Source organism: Mirounga leonina, unplaced genomic scaffold, assembly GCF_011800145.1.
Source record: "Mirounga leonina isolate KUSES-001 unplaced genomic scaffold, KU_Mleo_1.0 Mir_173, whole genome shotgun sequence".
NCBI lineage: Eukaryota > Metazoa > Chordata > Mammalia > Carnivora > Phocidae > Mirounga > Mirounga leonina.
Window position 1 is genome coordinate 11,984,941 of NW_023270447.1, and position 16,446 is coordinate 12,001,386.

A 16,446-nucleotide genomic window follows, 5' to 3' on the forward strand; every position below is an offset into this window, starting at 1 on the left:
AGTGCTTTATTATCATTACAAATAAGTATTTTAAAGTCTACTTTTAAAAACACTGCAAATAGACAAAAAGAGTAACGACTGGAGATAGACTAGTCCCATCATACATAAAGTACATTCTAAAACCTCCATTATTGAAACAGTATGGTTGTGGTGCTTAACCAACAGGCAGATCAAAGGAACATACAAAAAGGTTTAAAATAGGTGCAAATGAAAACAAAAACTTTCAAAGGTAGTGTCCTTCACAGGTAGCATCACAAATTCCTGGGGAAGACATGAATATTCGATAGATAGTTTTAGCACAACTGGATAGTTATCTAGAACAGAAGATAACTGAATCTACACCTCACATTCATAACCAGAATCAATTCCAATGGGTCAAAGATTCAAATATAAAAAAAGAAAACCATAGAAGTTAATAGAAGAAACATGAGACTATTCTTTTATTATCCTGAATTAGGGAAGGACTTTGTCACATATACTTAAAATTAAAATCCTTTAGGAAAAGATAGATAAATTTGACTTCATAAAAACTCAACATTTTTGCATAACAAAAATCACTATAAAGAAAATAACAATACAAATGATCAAAAAAAAAAAAAACACAAAAAACAAGAAAACCCAAATAATATTCCTTAATAAGAATCTTCTAAAAATCAGGGAAAGCCCAAGAATTAACAGAGAAAATCTAATGATCAAAAAATAGAGAATCAGGGGCGCCTGGGTGGCTCATTCATTAAGCGTCTGCCTTCGGCTCAGGTCATGACCCCAGGGTCCTGGGATCGAGCACCACATCGGGCTCCCTGCTCAGCGGAAAGCCTGTTTCTCCCTCTCCCACTCCCCCTGCTCGTGTTCCTGCTCTCCCTATCTCTCTCTCTGTCAAATAAATAAATAAAATCTTAAAAAAAAAATAGAGAATCATAAAAAAAGAAATCAAATTTTATGTAAATTAAATAAAATGTAATAAATTTAATACAATTAAACATACAAAAATTCTTAATACTGCTCATCATAATAGGAATGCAGATTAAAACTACTACTCTTCACTTATCAGATGGGAGCATTCTAGTTGAACACTGACAAGCCTAGGGTGGAGGGTACAGGAGTAAACAGGCAATCAAAAACATCCTGGTGAGAATGTAAATAGCTCTCCCGGTAGAAAGCAATTTGGTGGTAATAATAATAACAACATCAACAATAACAACAACAGCCAATTCTTTTAACCCTTCCTTTGTGCCAGGCACTATTCTAAGCACCTTATATACGTTAACACATTTGGCCCTATGAGCTAGGTACTGTTATTTCTATTCTACAAACTAGTAAACTCAAGGACAAGAAGTTAGCTCACTTGCCCAAGGTTCCACATTTAGTAAGGAAATATCAAAACTGAATAGCCTCTGATTCAGCAATTTAACTTGCAGGTATTTATTCTATAGATCTACTGGTACATTTACGAAATAATATTTGTATGAGGTTATTCACAGAAGCACTGTTTATAGCAGCAAAAGATTAGAAGTAAACAGGCACTGGTAGCAGTCAGATTAAATCAATCCTGATACATCCATACAATGGAATACCATGTAGCTGTAAAAGGCCAGTGACTGTCCAAGATATTATATTACTAAAGCAAGGTTCTGAAAACTTTATAGCATATTACTACATTCATTAAGAAAAGGGAAATCAGGATGTATATTTGTATTTGTTGTACATCCCTGAAGAAACATGGAAGGCCAGAAAGTGACTAACAACAGCATGCCCTTGTAATGTGTGTGGTGAGAGTTGGGGGGACCAAGGATATGGGGATGGGAAGAAGACTTTTCATTAAATGTGAGTTTTAAAATTTATAAATTTTGAACCATGTGAAGGTATTACCTATTCAAATAAATCATTTTAGGTTTTTTTTAAAAAACAACATGCTAAGTTCTTATGTTAGAGATCAAAAATATACATGTTTTTGGGAGAAATGAAATATTGAAGTTTCCTATGTCATCTAAATGAGTACTGATGGTTGGAGGTAATATCTGTAGGGACATATCACGTAAGGATTCAAAAGTAAGGCACAGAAATAGGGAATCTGGGCTCCTTTTTCCTGATTTTTGAACTGTGTGAATATACAAACTTTTCCAATGAAAAGGGACTGTTAGATGACTCAAAAGAAATGTTGAGGATGCATGTGAGTGGAAAAAGGTGATACTTCTACACTAATATATTACTTAATTCATTTAATTATTAATTCTAATATTATTTAATATTAGAAAACTCCACATTCATACATACATGTGATCTTAAATGTGTATAACTAAGTTAATCTAAATGTTATAACTAAAAATTTGACATTGGAGGGGCACCTGGATGGCTCAGATGGTTAAGTGTCTGCCTTCAGCTCGGGTCATGATCCCAGGGTCCTGGGATCGAGCCCCGCCTCAGGCTCCCTGCTCAGCCAAGAGTCTGCTTCTCCCTCTCCTTCTCCTGCTCCCCCTGCTTGTGCTCTCTCACTCTCTCTGCCAAATAAATAAATAAAATCTTAAAAAAATAAAAATAAAAATAAAAATTTGACATTGGACAAAAACTTCATCTTTTCGTGAGGGATCTTCATTGGGAAACTTTTTTTTGGGGGGGGTCACATTTGCATTTCTACACGTGATTATGATGACCATATCTGGTGTGTGTGCACGCCCTTTCTGCATCCTCATTTATGGACTCTCCATAACGTGTCTAGCATTTTCCTGGTGCAAGGTCTGCGCCAGCTCTTTAAATACATGAAAGATTTGTTTTGAATGCATTTCTCTGTCCTCTTTCTTACTCATTTTAAATTAAAAGCTTCTAGATCAGAGGGTCTCCTGGCAGGGCAGAACCTCTGAAAGTTGGTATATTTTGAAAAGTGACCCATTGATTCTGAACTCTTACCCCTTCCCAGGCCACACTGCTATTGAGAACCACTGACCCACACTGGGGAAGAAATTGTGCCTCCTAAATTCATTTCACACCCTCTTTTTACTGAGAGATAAGCAAAGCAGGTCAATTTACTCTAAAATTAATACCATGAAAACTGCCAGTTCACGGTGACAGAATATTTCAAAATCACCACTAATGTTCTGCAGCAGGAATGGCAAATAGAATTTATCACACATGCAAACTCTAATTTATTGATATTAGTTATCTGAAGCATGTTGATAAGCATCTTTTCACATGCTGCCCTGGAATACAGTTTTATATCTAATCTAATCTAATTGGAATAAGTTTATAGCACCCTTTCTGGAGTCCTGCTTCGACAACTCCAACATGTGCAATATTGAGCCAGTTAACTTTACGCCTCAGTTTTCACATTTGTAAAATGAGGAAGTAATAGTACCTACCTCACTGTATTGTGTGAAACATAACTGAGATAACCCATATACAGCACTTAGAAGCAAAGAAAGTGCTTAAGAAATGTTAGCTATTACCATCATCATCATCATTTAATTTTAGCATTACATTCTGACCTGGTAAAATAAAATTCTCTAATAATTCCTTATAAGAAGAAAAAAAGAATTTCAACTTTCTGAGATCATCAACAACTCTATATGTTCCAAAGTGTTTTCAAGTTGAAATTTCTAATGTGATTTTTTGGAGGGGATAAAAGGAGAAAGCACTAAACTCTTAAAATTCCTTTGTTTTGATTTTAGTAGGAAATAATTGTTATTTGTCTTCAAATTTTCTGGGCTTCTGACCCACCCATCAGAAAAAAAAAAAAAAAAAAAATAGTATTTACAAGAGACCGGGGTGTGCAGTGCCAGGTTATAGGTCTGGCTCTGCTGGTTAACTAGCTGTATAACTGTGGACAAATCACTTAACCCCTCTTATCAAAATCTCCATGATGACCACACTGGTTTATGCCATCATCATCTTCCTACTGCACTGGACTCAGCAGGTCTTTTTGTTTCCCATGCGGGAAAAAGAGTGAGGTCTGAAAGCAACTGCAAGTTCTTCCATTTCCCTTTCTCTTCCTGAACAATTCAGTCCTGAAATTTATGTGGTGGGGCAGAGCAAAGCTGGTGTCCATGCCGGTGGAGGAAGGGAAGCAAGATGACCTCTGCAAAAAGTGGTCTGGAATGGGAAGTAACAGCCCAAGCAGGGTGAAGAGGGTGCCTTATTGTGGGGGAAGGGGTGGCTGGCATGGGGAAACAGAATCGTAGAGTGTAAGGATGCTCTTGCCTGGGTGTGGCCCAGCAGAGGGTGCAAAATCCCATGTGGAGTGAGGTACTTAGGAAAGATGACAAGACCCATGTTAAGACTGGTTACAAACAGAGGATTGATCAAAGAGGTAGATATATGAAGGATAATGGGAACCTGTTTTTCATTGTCAGAAAGGGAACTACAAGTAAGGAAAGAAAGAAAACTAGTGTGAACCCTTACGATACTGAATTTGAACTGGAGACATTGGTATGAATTCTGTTTTTAATATAAATTGGACAAATAAATATAAATAAAAATATGTGTGTGCCTGCTCACACATAAATAGATTCCCTATCTCTATCCACTCAGGTCTTGGAATTACTGATACCTCAATAGCAACAAACATATCTAATGCCAAGATACTGTATTCCTTTTTTTAAAAAAAGATCTTATTTCTTTATTTGAGAGACAGCGAAAGCAAGAGAGATCACAGCAGGAGTGGGAGAGGGAGAAGCAGGCTCCCCGCTGAACAGAGAGCCCAAAGCAGGGCTCCATCCTAGGACCCCGAGATCATGACCTGAGCCCAAGGCAGATGCTTAACTGACTGAGCCACCCAGGTGCCCCTAATGCCAAGATACTGTATTCTAAATATAATTTTTTCTACTAAAAGTAACTAGGGACTCAACACCCAAAGAACAAATGATCCAATCAAGAAATGGGCAAAAGACAAGAACAGACATTTTTCCAAAGAAGACATCCAAATGGCCAACAGACCCATGAAAGAGTGCTCAACATCACTCAGCATCAGGGAAATCCAAATCAAAACCTCCATGAGATACTACCTACCTCACGCCAGTCAAAATGGCTAAAATTAACAAGTCAGGAAACAACAGATGTTGGTGGGGATGTGGAGACAGGGGAACCCTCCTACACTGTTGGTGGGAATGCAAGCTGGTGCAGCCACTCTGGAAAACAGTATGGAGGTTCCTCAAAAAGTTGAAAATAGAGCTGCCCTACGACCCAGCAATTGCACTACTGGGTATTTACCCCAAAGATACAAATGTAGGGATCCAAAGGGGTACGTGCACCCCAATGTTTATAGCAGCAATGTCCACAATAGCCAAACTATGGAAAGAGCCAAGATGTCCATTGACAGATGAATGGATAAAGAAGATGTGAGATATATATATATATATATATATATATACACACACACACAATGGAATATTATGCAGCCATCAAAAGGAATGAAATCTTGCCATTTGCAACAATGTGGATGGAACTAGAGGGTATTATGCTGAGCGAAATAAGTCAATCAGAGAAAGACATGTATCATATGATCTCACTGATATGAGGAATTCTTAATCTCAAGAAACAAACTGAGGGTTGCTGGAGTGGTGGGGGGTGGGAGGCATGGGGTGGCTGGGTGACAGACATTGGGGAGGGTATGTGCTATGGTGAGCGCTGTGAATTGTGTAAGACTGTTGAATCACAGAACTGTACCTCTGAAACAAATAATACATTATATGTTAAAAAAAAAAAAGAAGATAGTAGGAAGGGAGAAATGAAGGGGGGTAAATCGGTGGGGGAGACGAACCATGAGAGACTATGGACTCTGAAAAACAAACTGAGGGTTCTTGAGGGGAGGGGGGTGGGGGGATGGGTTAGCCTGGTGATGGGTATTAAAGAGGGCACGCACTGAATGGAGCACTGGGTGTTATACGCAAACAATGAATCATGGAACACTACATCAAAAACTAATGATGTACTGTATGGTGATTAACATAATAAAAAAAAAAGTAACTAGGGCTTGTTAGAAAAAGGACTGAGGACAAGAAAAGTATAAGAAGAGCCTGGAATGTTTTGTTGTATGAGAAAGAATGATGGGAACATGTCAAAAGGGAAAAAAAACAGCTTGAAGACTGCCTTATTAGCCAAACTGGGGGCAATTTGCGTATCAAAATAAACAGTGATAGTAACGAACTTACTGACTAACATAGAAAGCCACAACCACACACACACAACACACATACACAAATCAATTGGAAGTTTAAAGTATGATAACGAATGGTACGATTATATAGCCTCAAAGTAGCTCTGCACAAAGTGTTTATTACCTACAAAGGGAAAGGAGTGATTTTACAGTGGAGAAGCTGGGCAGATATCACCTTCATCAACTGATCAAAGAGGACATTGTCATTAATGGGCCAAATAAAAATCCTGTGCTACCTGGCAGAGATCAATGAAAAGATCACAGCATCACTTGAGCAATATCCCTGTCAAAGATTGATAATTTAAATCTAACCATAAGGAAAAACCAAACAAGTTGGTATTGGAGGTATTCTGCACGATAACTAGCCTCTAAAATGTAATGGTCATGAAAGTCAAGGAAAGATGAAAGACCTGTTACAGACTGAAGAAGACATGTAACTAAATGCTGTCAATAACATTACAGAACCCTGGCAAAATCTGAATGGGGTCTGAGCATTAGATGAAAGTCATGTTCCCATGATAATTTCCTGATACTCCTAGTTGTATTATGGCTATGTAGGAGAGTGTCCTTGTTTGTAAGAAACATGCACCATCAAGGAGTCCTGAGTATAAGGATTGCAATTTACTTTCCAGTGGCTCAAGGCAGGGTGGGGGGTGGGGAGATTTTTGAGCTCTACTTACAACTTTTCTATAAGTCAATTCAAGATTTAAAAAATACCAAACTTACAAGCACACAACATTTCGCATCACAAGTCTTCCCTGCTTGGAACTTGTCAGTGGCTCCCCACAGCAACTAGAATAAAACCCAAGACCTATGTGTTTTTATCCTGTTTGCTCGGTCCTCATCCCCAGCCTCCACCCCTTCGTTTTCTATATTCCAGCTAAACAAGCTGTGACTAAGCTCCTGGAACGTGCAGAGCTCGCTTTGCATGGATTCTTCTTAGAACACTTGTGTCTGGATCTTGGAATGATTGCCCCTTATCAGCATTCACCTGTTCTCTCAATGTTACCTTTTCAGAAAGACCTTTTCTTCCCTTCCTCGTATTCTCTATCGCATCGCCCAGGTCCAGTCCCTTCGTAATTTATTAAATTATTTAATTTAATTTAAATTTACTATTATTAAATTTGTTTAATTTGGTTATCAAATTATCATAGTCATTTATTATTTTTTCCTTTTTTTCAGTATCCCCCAACTAGACTGCAATCACCTTTAAGGATAGGGGCTTTGTCGGTCTCCATCCCTGCAATTTCCCCACAGCCAAGTGCCTGGAGAGGGAAGCAGCTAATAACTCTTGGCTGACTGATAACCTAGGCTTTGATTTTCTCATCTACAAAATGGGAATAAACTACTACCGAACTTGTAGTATTATACATTGAATAATATATGCAAATGATTAGCACAGTGCCTGGCACACAACAGGTACTAAATAGATGCAAAATATGCATAGACAATGGAAAGCACTAGTTTGGGTCTAGAAACTCTTTGAAAGTTGAATGGTGCTTTGATAGGGTATCTCTCCCTAAACTTACTGCCCTATTGACTATGATTTAATAGAGAGAAAATGCTTCCTTTCCAAAGCCTAGAAATATAACACATCAAAATGCACTTAATTTAGCAATCCAGCACTGTGCTGGAAGAAAAACTACTGGTTCTATTCGTCATGGAAATATAATTTTTTTTTAATTTTTAGTAGTGCTATTTAAATGATTCATACTTTAAATAACATGTTTTATGGTACCATTATATCTTCCCTAACATATATTATTCTTTTATACTTTCTTCCTCTAACTTACCAAAATTTTTACTGACACAAGTTCTAGATTCATCTTCAAAAAAAATGTCTTCAAAGTAAGCATTATTTCTGCATGTTCATGGATAAAGAATAATTAATGTCTGATTAAGGTCACAAGTTAAGTAAAAGTGAATCAGAGCCCTCTCCAGGCTTCAGACTCCCAGTGTGTTATTGCTCTAAGCATAATCAAATATTTATTGAGGGCCTAGGCCAGGCCGGGAGTGAAAGAGATATGTAAGACAGACCCTTAGGACACATTTCTTATTAACAAAAAGTCTAAATTAAAAGGAAATTGAATCTATTTTGAGTTTCTATATGGGACAGCTATTTAAACTATTATATCTATGGTGGGCAGAACTCCACAGACCAAACCACAAATCCACAAGGACACCGTTAAGTAGAATTTCTTAAATCCTGAGAAGACAGGACTAGAATTTTAAACCACTTCTTTCACTTATCCATTTGTTACTTTTTCTGTTGCAGTTAAGACAGTGGGGGAAAAAAATGTTCGGAGAGAAAGACAGGAGCTAACCATCTTCCTTTAGAAAATCATCTACAACAATGTTACACTGCCTCTGTTTTTCTAAGCCTTCCATTGTCTCCTCCCTCCTTCTACCCTCACCCACCACAAGCATACACAAGCCTCATTCATCAAGACTGTAGGTTTATGTGTTCTTTTTTTCAAATCAGTAAACATTAAGATGTAATACATTCCCTAAGCAAATTTCATGGGTAAAAATTTCTGGAAGTCATACAAGTTTCTCACTTCACCTTCAGATATCTCCTGACTAATTTTCTTGGTAACAGTTAAGATGAGCCTGTCAGCGTTCAAATTTGTGTTCACAACAGACATGCTAGTGTTTGTGGATTCAAAAAAAAGAAAGTGACTAAAACATGGTTTTTCATCATAAATATGTTATAAAAAATGTGTTGATCTTTTAGTTGATTTGAAATGCTTTAAGCTCTTTTTATTGATGTTTCTCACTTGTTCCATATTAGATTTGAAATGGCTTCAAAAGTTATACTCTACAACTAGCTTAAACCCTGTAAGTTAATAAAGGCATTAGTGCAGAGGGGAAATAAGAGTAGGGAAAAACATGGTTAAAGCCAGGGGTGAGGATGACACACAAAAGACACACTTACTTGCCAGACAGAACTGGATCTGAATTGGGGCTCTTAGTAGTCTAGTAACTAAAGTAAACGGTGGGTTGGATCAAGTATAAAACCTGATGTATAGGGCGCCTGGGTGGCTCAGATGGTTAAGCGTCTGCCTTCGGCTCAGGTCATGATCCCAGGGTCCTGGGATCGAGTCCCGCATCGGGCTCCCTGCTCCTTGGGAGCCTGCTTCTCCCTCTGCCTCTCTCTCTCTCTGTCTCTGTCTCTTATGAATAAATAAATAAAATCTTTAAAAAAAAAAACAAAAAACTGATGTATATGCTAAAAAAAAAGCTAATGGCTCAGGAGAAATTAGATCCTATTGCTGATGCTGAGAGATAAATGAAACTTTTCTCAAGAGTCTTCATAAATGAAAAATAAAATGTAGTCAGTGCTGTTGATGCTTATCATAAAGGGATTTATGGTTCTCATTTTTAAGAAGTCCTTCATTATAAATCAATGGCATAATACCAAGTATAGTTTAGTTAAAATAATCCCATGGAGTCCAAAACACAACTTCTTGATTGTACAAATTCAGATACGTTTTAAATTATCTATTCAATTACCTAGAGTGACTAGGTGGGGTCACTGGGAGCGGTCATTTTTCAGCCAAGCTAATTGCTGCCTTTTTTTTTTTTTCTTAATATAGTTTTTTGACATTGTGAAGGTCCAAGAAGCAAAACTATAGCCACACTTAAACTTTGCTCTAGAAGAGTAAAACATCCAACACACACTTCAAAGAAAGTTCTTCTAATATTGCTTATAAAAATATTTACAATCTAACACTAGTTAGGCACTGGACTAAGTTTTCAGATGCTGATTTACTAACACTGTAGGGAAGATATTCCCCACAACTGTTATAGTCGAGGAAAATGAGGCAAGGAAAACGTAAATAACTTGCCTAAAACTACAAAGGAGCACAGTGTTGTGGTTGAAATTACATGCAACTCTGCAATTGGGTTTGAGACCTTGTATGAAATACTTTTCAGGGACAGCTCTACATAAAAGTGCCAGGAGCATAAAAATAAATGTTAGAGGGGGAAAGTAATATGGTACAATTTCAGATGGAGATCCCAGACTCAACAGACTCCTATTCATAGGGTAGACATGATGTTTTACCATTGACTCAAATATCCACTAGCCTCCTTTACAAGTTTATGTAAATAGGAGTACATGCCCCACCCCCCTCCCCCCCACAACCACTCAAACCAACGATGCCCTGAATGAGAGGCCTGCTGCCGAAGGTATAGAGGGACAGGAATTCTAGGCACTGGCAGGGACTTTGTTCTGGGAGGAGAAGCTGCTGAGGGCCGTTTTGATTACAGCCTCCCCCACCCTCCTGTCCCAAACTCCCATCCAGCTGTGGTATACTACTCCAATACGTGCTACACTGTGTATTTGCGGCACGTGTCTATTAGTTTTTTACCCAGAATCCATTCTCCACTCCGCTTCTTACTACCTGAAAGAGCCCTGGTTTTTTTTCTGGTATTTGCATCAGGGGGCATACTGTTGGCTTATCTAAGTCAATTCTGATGGCCACATTCCCACTCCAAGTAATTGACTCAATCACGGACTTTTCACAACTCTGGCTAGTGAGAAATGAGGAAAAGTATGCTGGATGCCTTCTAGAGTAAATGGATAAAAGGAAATATACAAGAAAAAAGTCCCTTTTCCTTCCACTGGATGAGTGCCATATATGTACCTGTGTGTACTTGTGTGTATGTGAGGGGCACAGAGGCAAACAGACAAAAAAGAAGCCAAGAGAGGAAAACAGATACTAAGAAATGAGGCACACAGAAAGGAATAAATTTGTAAAAGGTCAAGGGAGAGAGGTAGGACAATAAATATCCGAGAAAAGGTAGAGGCGACCTCTGCCCCCCCTCCACACAAAAAAAATTATGTCAATACTATCATTTCCTAGAAGCTTAGAGGAAAGCCAATCTTGCTTTGCACAGTGTTTAGTACACTATCAAGAACATTTGAAGATTAATAGCCACTATTTGAGGACAAGAGTAAAATACTGGTTCAAAAATAGCAAGTCATACAGAGCAAAGACCAGCTTGAATAAATTTGGTATCTGTTTGCATCTACTGAATGTAGCTATATGCAAATCCAGATCATAATGATCTTATGAAAATGCATTTTTTTTTTTTTGCTCACATAAATATACTGCTAAACAGCTATGGCATTATATCTAGATCCAACTCTCAGATTCTATGCACATATTGCTAAATGTCAAATGTATTCATATTCATTTATATCTGAATGCTGCTTTGAATGGAAAACTATAAATCACCCATTCAAAAATAAAAACAAAAATAAAATGGATATGCAGCATTATTTAGCACCACAGATGAACCTTATTTATCTTGCAGTTAAGCAGCGAAGTGAATAAGCATTTTCAAACAGAAGCTCTGACTCTGAAAACTTAATAACTAAACTGCAAAAACGATAAGTTTCTTCAAAATACCTGAATTTTCCTCAAAATCTCAGTTATTGTTACACTATTATCTCTATTACCTATACTTATCTTAATTATTCTGTATCAAGCTGCTTTTATAAATTCCCCATAAATGGAGAAGTAGTTAAAAGGATGAATGACCCTAAATAAATTTGTTGAGTTCATTGTGTTGGTTCCATCATTTACCACCAGCCAAAGCATATAAATTTCCTTTCCTTCTCCTCACCAGCTAATCCTTCTCTGGTTTTTAATATTGGAATATGTCATGGCTCAGTCCCATTAAGTCCTGGGACCTCTTTTTTCTCATCCTCAGCAAAGCTCATGGCTTTATATACTATCTACTAACAACTCCCAAATATGTATCTCCCAGCTGGATCCCTGACCTGACCTCTGGATTTTTATATGGATTTTTATATGTAACTCTTTACTCAAAATCTCCACTTGGATATCTGATAGGTACATCAACTTTAAATGTCTAAATCTGATTTCTTCATCTTCCCCATTAATCCTGTCCCTTCTGAAGTCTTCCCCATTTCAATTCATGCCAATTCTTACCTTCCAGTTGCTCAGTCCAAGAACCTTGGTGTCATCCTTGCCCACTCACAATCTACAGATGTCCAAATAGCAAACAGCTCTACCTTCACAATATATTTGGAATCTGACCACTTCACACCCCTTCCACCCTGGTCCAGTGGGATTGTAAGAGGTAGTCAGTCTCCAGCACTGGTGTTCTCCTATCCCATGCACACACCACATACACACCATCTCTTGTCTTTCCCAAGAACAGTAATTGTTTCATGACTTAGGTCTGATGGTGTTACTCCTCAGTTCAACTGTTCTCTTCCTATTTCACTGAGACCAGATCTCAGGATCTGACCCCTCTGACCTCATTTCCTATAACTCTTTCACTTGCTCATTCCATTCCAGCAACATTAGTCTGCATGCTTTTTCTGAACCGTGCAGGCATATTTACCCTTTTGTACTTACTGACTCTAACTGAAATGCTCTTCTTCCAGATATTCACGGAGCTCCAGACCTCCCCCCTTTCAGGTTTTACTTAATCACCTTCTTGGTAAGACCTTCCCTGACCCCCAATTTTAAATTTCACTGCTCCCAAACACTCCCTCTTCTCCGCACTTATCCTTATAGGACAATCAACTTAAATTTTAATTAATTAATTGTTTACTATTGTCTCCATCCACTAGAATGAGGGCCTGCTTTTCTTGACTGCTATCTCCCCACTGCCTGCAATAGTGTCTCTCTTACAGTCGGTCCTCAACAACATTTGTCGACAGGTTTCATTGAATACCTCTACCTTAAAGGTCATCTTATCATGACATAAAGTTGCATATCTCTCATTTTTATCTCCATTTTATATGATATAGTTCAGTCTATAGAGCCATTCATTATCTGCCCTCCTTGCAAGCTAGAGATGGTAAGGGTCACTAACAACTTGAAACATTGACTTCCCTTCATTCTTTAACTGCTATGGATTCTATCTTCCACCTACAACTCTCTCAAATTTACTCCCCTCTCTAACTCCTCAACTACCTCTTCAGTTCAGGCTCCCACTGGATCCATGCTGCCCAAACGATCAAGTCCATATTCCTCATCCTGACAGACAACAAGGCTCCCTAACTGACTGTGGCCTATCTTTATAGCCACATCTCCTTATCTCCCCTATACATGCTCCCTATACATCAACCTAGTTTTCTCAGTTTAGCATGCTTCTTGAGCTTTTGCTGCTTTTCATAATACTGACTGTACATGCAATATGCTCCCTGATCTTCAAGGAAAAATTCTGAAGTCATTTTACAGAAGCCATCTCAAATATTACTTCTATAAAGTCATCAAAATAACAGCAGCTAACAACCACTGAGTGCTTACTAGGATTCAAATAATTGACTTACACTGTACCATTTAACCCTTAAACAAATCTATTAGAAAGGTACTAATAACTTCCCCCAAATTATACATGACAAAACAAGGCTAAAAGAAGTTAGGAAACATGTCCTAGGTCATAGACTTAATAAGCAGATGAGCTAGGACTGGATCCTACATCTACCTAATTCCAAAGCCTAAATGTCAAAACTGAAAAAACAGCTGAGCTGACTTTAAATGGGTATTCTGAAAGTCTTTACTGAGTTTAGGTCATTTTAAAACGATGTATTTTATTGTTGTGAGATAAGAACTACAAACCACAAGCTCTAAGAAGCTGCCACTTTATAACTACCCAGATAATAAATCAAAGAATTCACTCTAAAGCACTGTTTTTAGTTTGCAGGCAAACACATAATTTTTGTAGGCATATTTGTGTGATGAGAAAAACTAACAATAATACCATTATTGTCAATTTACAGCATTTACAAAATTACAGGCAAGGTAAAAGTCCAGAACCTTGTTTCTGTGTGCCATGAAGCCCACATAACCGTCACCTGATATGTCTAAAAGGACCTCTGGAATGTTACAACTCTGCTCATTTCTACCCAATAATTATAACTCTCCTAGTTTTTGCCCTTCTTGGTAAAGCTTCATTTCACGGACCTTTTCATTATGAGTTGCTTTGCTGGGTTTGCAAATAGCATCCCACCCAAAGGTGACTTTGATGGGGCCTCTAAATGCAGCCCCGGCAGGTCTCCATAGAAATGGCCCCAGGGTTGTCTCCAAAGTGGCCCTGCTTGAGTTGCCATGGTAAACAACCAGGCTAGATTGCTATATTCAGTTCTCTGCCAGGGTCGCCATGGTGACTGCAAAGGATGGCTCCTTAGAAGGACCTCACAAGGGCGCGTTTCCATGGTGACCCTATCCTGCATATTTCTAAGCAACTTCCCTCTGGTTGTTCTGTGACCAATCATGGCAGGTTCATTCTGAGAGTCACCCTGGACAGTTTCTCCCAAAGATACCGTCATAACACATAGGCATTTGGAAGTGAGGTCTGTAAACAAATAAACTGCTTGAAAACGTAAATGGTACCATTCATAAATCATTAAATTAGTCCCTATACGTTTTAGGAAGGATCTGTTTTGATGGGTAACAAAAAAAAAAACAACAACAAAAAACATTTGCAACGTCTGTTAAATGTGTCCATTTCAAATCTTAATTTAAAATATCTTACAGAGTATAATGCAGATAATTAAAGTTTCAAATTTCTCCAATCCTACAACATAGCAGATAACTAGGTAAAAAATACTTTATAGTGGATATGACACATACACATAAAATGAAATCATAAATACAGATGGATCATTAGGTTATAATGAGATATCAAGGAAATTTTTATAGAGCAAAAGACAAAATATTTGCAAGTCAAATGAAAAAAAAATGTGTTTTTTTAGTTGAGTTGGGAAAGCCTAGCCGTATTTGGGCCCAAGCTATTTTTTCCTGTATTTTTGTGGTTGGAACAATCTCAATTACTCTTCCTTTCAATTTAAAATATGAATATAAACCATTCTGAACAGATGCTTGGTTTTTAAGCCATGTAACTATTCTCCTGAAACTTTAAAATACTGTACTTTATCTAGTATTTAGTGAAGGGCAAATTTTATCTAATTGCTAATTTTTCAGTATCTTTAAAAATTACCTAACAAATAAAAAGAATCCACAGTTCAAAAGATACAATTATAATTTCTGTACACGTGCCCATTCTTTTTTGTTCTTTCCAAGTGACTCTTTAAATTTATACACACACACACACATTCCCTATTGTGAAGAAAAGGTTAACCTTGGGTTTCCTCTTTTTTTCTCCTCATCTTGAGGTAACGGCAAACATGATTTTCCCCACTGAGCATTAGTTCCATTGGCTTTACATTTCCCATTATTTTCTTTCTCAGATGCCATTCTCCTACTCTGTCCACTGCAGTCCACCACTGCCCATTCACCTTCCATCCAGGAGAAAGAACTTTGAGTTTGAAAAACAAAAATAGTTCAAGGAAGATGAGGATAATTCATAGTCACTTCCTGGTGAAGGCTCGATGTTCTACACAAAATCTGAATTTGTAGAGACTTCTTGCTTTAAGCCTTCAGCGTATTTTTGTGAATCAGAGCCATCACTGCAATTTTCATTCATTCATTTATTCACTAAATTTTTATTGAGCAGCTACACAATATCTCTGGCACTGTTTTAGGGGCTGAGAACACTTCGGGAATCAAATAAAAAATTCCTGCCTTTCAGGTGCTTAGATTATAGACAGGGAGAGAGAGAAAGATAGTAAGTACAAAGAAAACCAGTAAGTACAAAATCGTATCTCTTGTTAGAAAATGATTAAAGTCAGGGAGAAAATTAAAGCAGAGAAGAGGGAGGCTGACCCCAAGCCAGGATGGGATGGGGGCTATGATACTAGGATTAATGGAGGGTTTTAAGAACTCCCCACGCAACTGCCATAAGCATACTCAATATTGTACTCAATACTAAACAAAATCCTTACGTTAAAAAGGATCATAGAAAATTCAACAGAAGTTAACCAAAGTAATACTCAATTTTTCCCACTTTTATACTTGTTCTCTGGGAGGCAGAAGTCTGAGGAAGGCAAGTGATAACACCTCTGAGCCTACTTCTGCTTCAAGAACTATATGAACTTAGGAGAGTTACTCCACCTTGAAAGCCTCTTTCTCAATTTTAAAATGAGAATAATAATTCCAAGGTGAAAGTAGTACTCTGAAGATATGCAAAGACAATAAAATATAAATACTAAAATATTGTGGGTGATACGATAGTGTCTGGAATCAGCATGAGAACACTTCAGAAAAAAGGTGAGGAAAGAGACAGATGAAGAAAGGCAGACAAAATGTTGGAAATGAATGAAGCCCAGTGATGGGTATACGAATTTATTATATCACTTTTTATGTTTGAAATTTTCCATAAAAATCTACTGCAAGGAAAGGATGAAACTTGAA

The 16,446-nt window shown here is 37.7% G+C and overlaps 1 protein-coding gene across 5 annotated transcripts in view; it reads right to left on the reverse strand.

Annotated features, from left to right (window-relative positions):
- The window catches only part of SNX7 (sorting nexin 7), a 166,530-nt gene that overhangs the window by 105,745 nt on the left and 44,339 nt on the right, over positions 1–16,446 (reverse strand). The gene's annotated exons all lie outside the window — the stretch shown is intronic.